Source organism: Cydia pomonella, chromosome 12 (assembly GCF_033807575.1).
Source record: "Cydia pomonella isolate Wapato2018A chromosome 12, ilCydPomo1, whole genome shotgun sequence".
Taxonomy (NCBI): Eukaryota; Metazoa; Arthropoda; class Insecta; order Lepidoptera; family Tortricidae; genus Cydia; species Cydia pomonella.
This window is the reverse complement of record NC_084714.1, coordinates 17,670,723-17,676,730: the sequence shown is the minus strand read 5'-3', so window position 1 is coordinate 17,676,730 and position 6,008 is coordinate 17,670,723.

Sequence of the window (6,008 nt, the reverse complement as noted above, 5' to 3'; positions counted from 1 at the left end):
TGATGGCCTAAGATTTTTTTTTATATTTACCTGTACGTTGGTCACTCTATTTAGCACTATTCACTACATACCTATCTATAAACGTAATACTAAACGTTGTAAGATGAACTATTAACGGTTATAACTGTTTCCTAATTTGCAATTATGTTCTCATTTTATATTGATTGATTACAACTATTTTCCCGAACCTAGTGGAAGTGAGGTGGCATTTATTTATTTACTTTATTTTAATTTCAATTTATTGCCAGCATTACAAGTAAAATTAAAGCACTTTGAAATTACAGATTTCTAAAGATCTACTAATATATACCTTATAAATACAATTTACACGCGTCACGCAGAAAAGAGACGATTATCCATCTTTTCGCTGAACCTCAGACATTTATCACACACCCTATCATAGTCAAAATGAAAAAGTCAGCAATGAAATTTATTGAAAGAAATCCTTTTTTCATCTAGTTCTCTTTTCCGCTGACTCTCATAAATTAACATTAAATTTATGAGCTGCAATGGGCGACAGACATTCAAGAATGCCTTTTTCTCACATCACGCGTAGAAACTACTCGCGCGCGCAAAAACCCATCCAATTAAAAAGATATACTGTCCCATTACGAGATCTAAAGTTTATCTTTTATCATTTAATTCATATCTCACGTATAAACCAGGCTATTGATTTACCAATGTTTTATTGCTTATCTCGCTCTTTCGCACCTAAGGTTTATATGGCTAGACAAGGGCAGAGAGAAATTCCAATTTGTTAGAGGTGCTTTTTCAATTCAGAACGCAAGGCGTAAATATTGTTTTAAGACCACACATTATGGCTTTTTTGCTACATTGTATGAACAACTATCTCTTGTGGTTCTGGCGTTGCTTCATTTTAATTTTGTTGACAGTTTGCAGGTTCGTTAAGCGGTCAGGTGTCCGACTTTCAATCTGAACCCATGACATTTCGACGTATAAATCGCGACTCACACTTTCGAGGAGCCTTTTTAGGGTTTTTTAGTCATCTAGGATACCTTATGGTTTCGCCATTTCCGTCTGTCGGGCCGTCCGCGGCTTTGCTCCGTGATCGTTATGCCAGAAAGTTTAAAAAGACGTTTAAAATAAAATTTTCACTTTAACCCTATGGTGTAGGGTATCGGTGGATAGGGCTTTCAAACCGAATAAGGGTCCCCAACAATATTTTGATAAAGTGAATATTTTTAGAAATAATCGCTCCCAAAGAAAAAAAATATGTTTCCGTTCCCTTGAACCATGGGTCCAAAAATATGAAAAAAATGTAAAACAAAAGCTTCATAAATACTTTCAATGAAAATTATGGCGAATATGATTGGTTCAGCCATTTTTGACTTATTTATTTATTTAAACTTTATTGCACAAAAGAAAAATCGTACAAAAGGCGGACTTAATGCCAAAAGGCATTCTTTACCAGTCAACCTCAAGGTAAAGCAGAGAGATTATTGCAAAAATTCTTCTTTTTTATATTACATTGGTGGTAAACAAGCATCCTGATGGTCCCGCCTAATGGTAAGCAGTCTCCGTAGCCTAAGTATGTACGCCTGCAGCTCCAACAAAACAAAAAAACACCCTTAGTAAAAAAACACCTAAGTACAAAACCCTGCGATGCCCTTATGCTTCTAATACAACTACATGATACTGATGGCCCCGTTTAGCCTTTTCTGATAGAACGGTAGCTACGGAACCCTACACTGAGCATGTTGCTACATGCTATTGGCCAATTTTGTAATTTAATTCCACTTCAAACGTTTTCTGTTTGAGGATCTAAACTAAACCAGTCGCACGCTCATAATGTAATGTTTTGCTGACGAATGGATTATATCAATGGATTATGTCAAGCAATTCAGCCTTACCTAGATTTTTTTATTTTGTTTTTAATAATTAGCCTGACTAATAATTATACATATATAATGTGCGTTACACACAGTTTTTGATATGTGGAGGCGAAATAAAAACAAAATTGTGTTGCTCTGAAAAGAGAATAGGTTTTTATATTAACAATCACTTATACCTAGCTTAACACATTGATTACAGTGGAACTTAACTAAATATCTTAGGTACTCACCTGAAAAGAGAAACAACATTAAAGCTATTATTCCACCAAGTATTTATTTCCAATTTTCTATTAAATTAAAATTCTTATATGCGATCGTTACAATGCACTTTTTATGAACTTCGTCTGACATTCTGACGTTTAACCTGTCAACTGTCATCTGTCATTGACTGCCACAGATTAAGTCCAAATTGAGGAATGAAGGTAACAATGCTTCATTTACACATACTTAAATAAAGCTCTTCATTTAGCGTAAACATAATATGTCTAGACATATAAGTGGATTTCTAGCTGGCAAGTTTTTATTTTAATGTTTTTTTTTTCAGAAATTACAAAAAAAAAACACATTACCCATGGGAATGGAATATGTTGAAATCTCAACTGCTTATTATCATGATCATTCATTAAATATGCTTTAAGCTGTTTCGTAAATTACAGATACTTTACTTTATAAGGGCACTTTTTCTCCAAATGTATTCTCACATCAATATGAATTAATGTAAATACATGATCTCATAATTCGTTCGTAATCCGACATAGTATTAAGAGCCTGGGATCGTCGCATTTATCTACCGTTTCAACATATCAAGGGACAAATATGTTTTATTTATACGGCGCGATAAATATGTCGCACGCGACATAGTAAATTGCGTTGTATAAGTTACCTTCATTCCTTTAGTTTGGATAAACCACTCTAGATTTGTATAGAGATATTCGAATTATTCAAAATATCAATTTGAGAAAATATTGAAAGTTGGTTATAGGATTTAAATCAATCTCTCTCTCGATCTCGTTTTACATTTTAATACATACATTTATGGGATCTACATAAACTTATAAAAAAAAGTAAACAATCTTTATATTAATGCGTTAATCATTATTTTACTTAATCCTCAAGCATAAATATTTATTAACTTTTAAAGTCATTTAATCTGAAGCTTCATTAAATAAAATTTAGTAACTGTGTTTCATTGAGATAATATTAAAAAAAACGAATCTAACTTCTATAGACATAAATCCCATTACTTTAAAACCACACTAAACGATTAATCAAATACCAATTATTAAATCTACCAACATTTATTTCCTTCTTCCAGATGAATTCTCACTGCGTTTGCCCCTTGTCACAGAATCGATCGTGAAAATCGTCCAACACAGCTGAATTGCAGTTCGAAGCATCACATTTGTCTGTAAATATATCACTCAACACTAGTAAATAAAGTCCATGGACAGCTAAATTGCTCTCGCTTCCGTACCACGCGGAATATCATCAGAAGGTGCTTCTTCTTGAACTTCCATTTAATTTTCAACCATATATACTTAAATATTAAGTTTGTTTTTATTAAACTCGTATTTTAAATCAAACATCCAGTCCCACGATTCATATTCGATTCTATTTCCAACTGCTAAGCTAGAAATCTTTTTAACCGTACTCTCTCCAAGCAAGACATTCTTTATTCTAATTTAGATTTTAATTTATGGGATCCAAAGTTCATTTTTGCTTGGTCGGTGGGCTCAGTTATTTTGCTACAATTATTTAGTAGCAACGCAAGATAACTAACGAGGTATCAGAACGGTCTAAGCGGGCCCTTGGAAATGTCTACTTCTCCGCAGAACCCCTTTAGGAGTAGCGACAAATTGTTCCCATTCAATGGTTTATGCTATGTCTAAATGGACCTAGCAATTATTGGTGGCTCGCTTTGGTATTCGTTTAATGAACATTGTTTTCGATTCCTTTAATGCGGTGAATGGAGATAATGCTGCAATGATTTGTTTTAGCTGATCTTTCGGTTTCGTATAATGAGGGTCTTTGTCGGCTTTCTTTAGAATGCTGAACTAGTATGGAAGTTTTAAGTATCTAATTCATGCGATATTTTATTCTTGGAGGATGTTAAGCGTGTAAGTTATGACCAATACCCAGTACCGATTGAAACACTGCCTTAGTTTCATTGAAAATCAACTATTTAAATCAGTGGTTCTTAACTGGTGGTAATATTCGATTTCCCTATGTTCTTTTATTGGTCTGCAAATATAATGTTAAAGATAAGTTAAGAATGCAAAGTATAGCAAGCATGTTATAGATTTATTTATTAAAGCACTTATACATTCTAAATCACGTACTAACATTGATGTTACATCGTAAACTATAAGTTTAAAAGTCATAAATTCATAGCCATAAGTATGTACTTAGATTATTCAATATTATATAGGTACCTAATATGTACTCAGGTATAAAGGGATATAACGTGCGGAAAACGCAATAAAGCTACTTCGCGGATTTAATAACATATTTAAAGTGTTAAACATGACAGCAACAGAATTGAATACTCACCAGCAAATATCATAAAAATAAATTGAAATTGTTGTGGTTGAAGAATCATTTACAATTATTTTAATAATTATAAATTATTGCTATGAAATAAGCAATCAATAATGATTTTTAGTAGTTGGCAATTGTGAAAATGTCATTCCACATAAAGAAAAAATCTTCATTGTGTGGTTATAATGAGATTTCGAACTGATGTTTATTTAAAAGTTAATGCATTTAAAGTGAGGATTATGACATTTAACTGTTATGATGTTTTTGACCATTGTATAAGTACTTTTCTGTATTTATTTTCTTGAGGAATAAAAATGTATATTATCATATCAACTTAATACTTGTTATTTCTGCTACGTAAGCTAAGGTTGTCTGGAAGTGATCGCTTTTAGCGATGAGATCGCCTGTTGTTTACTTAAGTTGCTGTATTCATTGTGCCTATTGAAATTGATAATTAAGGTGAGCAATAAGAGTTTTTGAATTATATTATATTTTTAATATCAATAATACAGTTCGTAGTATACCTCGGTTTGTAGTATCTACCAGTGAGTCTCTCGGGAATTATGTACGAAAATAATATATCGTCCAGTTATTTATCAGTTTATTTCCAGAAAGGAAAACTAGTAGTAGAATTTAAAAATGTGATAAATGTATAACTTGCATCGGATTATTTAGCGCGGTAACTTAACTATAGCTCGAAAGCTCTAAAGAAGACCTGTGCTCAGTATTTAGTTTTTATGTAGGCTGTTTATGATAATGGTCGGTGTCTGTCTGTATATTGAAATCCAATCCTGAAGCGCCGCAATTTCTTGGTTTATCTAGTCAAACCTCAGGGTACCTAACCAAGATGTCAATCATTGATGAAAACACCAATCGTAACATATACAGGCTGGAAACAATTAATGGCCCCTGCAGGGAAAGTGCCTTATTAAAACCTTATATTACTTAAAGGAAACAATCTTACATATTTAAAAAAAAACAAAACTGCATGAAAAAAAAACTCAATGGCTAAAAATATTCTTATTCTATTTTATAGATATTTTTTATGACAGACGACAACATTAACATTAACTAAATCGAATAGAAGAGTAAAATAGCAATTTTTTTTATTTGGAAGTTTTAGTCCGTTTAATTCTCGAGCAACACGGGCAAGCGAATTAACACAAATTAATTTGTGTTTCTTTCTAAAAATAAAATAATTTTCTTTTAAGTGAAATGAATTAACTTAATAAGGCACCTGGGGCCATTAATTTTTTCCACACTGCGTAATGCATGGAAAAATCGGTAATTTTTTTTCTTTTCGTTTAGCGTTTGTCGTTTTCGTTTGGGTTTTGTGCGATTGTCATCTTGTGTAGGCCTCCAGTGTGACAACACGAGTCCTATTAGTCAGAACATACTATGCATATAATGAATACATTTAATTACAACGTTTAAAAAATATACTTTCATAGACTTTACTAACTATTATTATTTAATAATCAGAGCCCACTCTGTCCCACTGCTGGGCAAAGGCCTCCCTTCTCTTTTTCCATTCATCTCTGTTTGTGTTATATCTGCAGGCCAGCATCTCAAAAAAGAGTCCAAGTTATCCCGCTATCGCCGACGAAGTCTACCGGC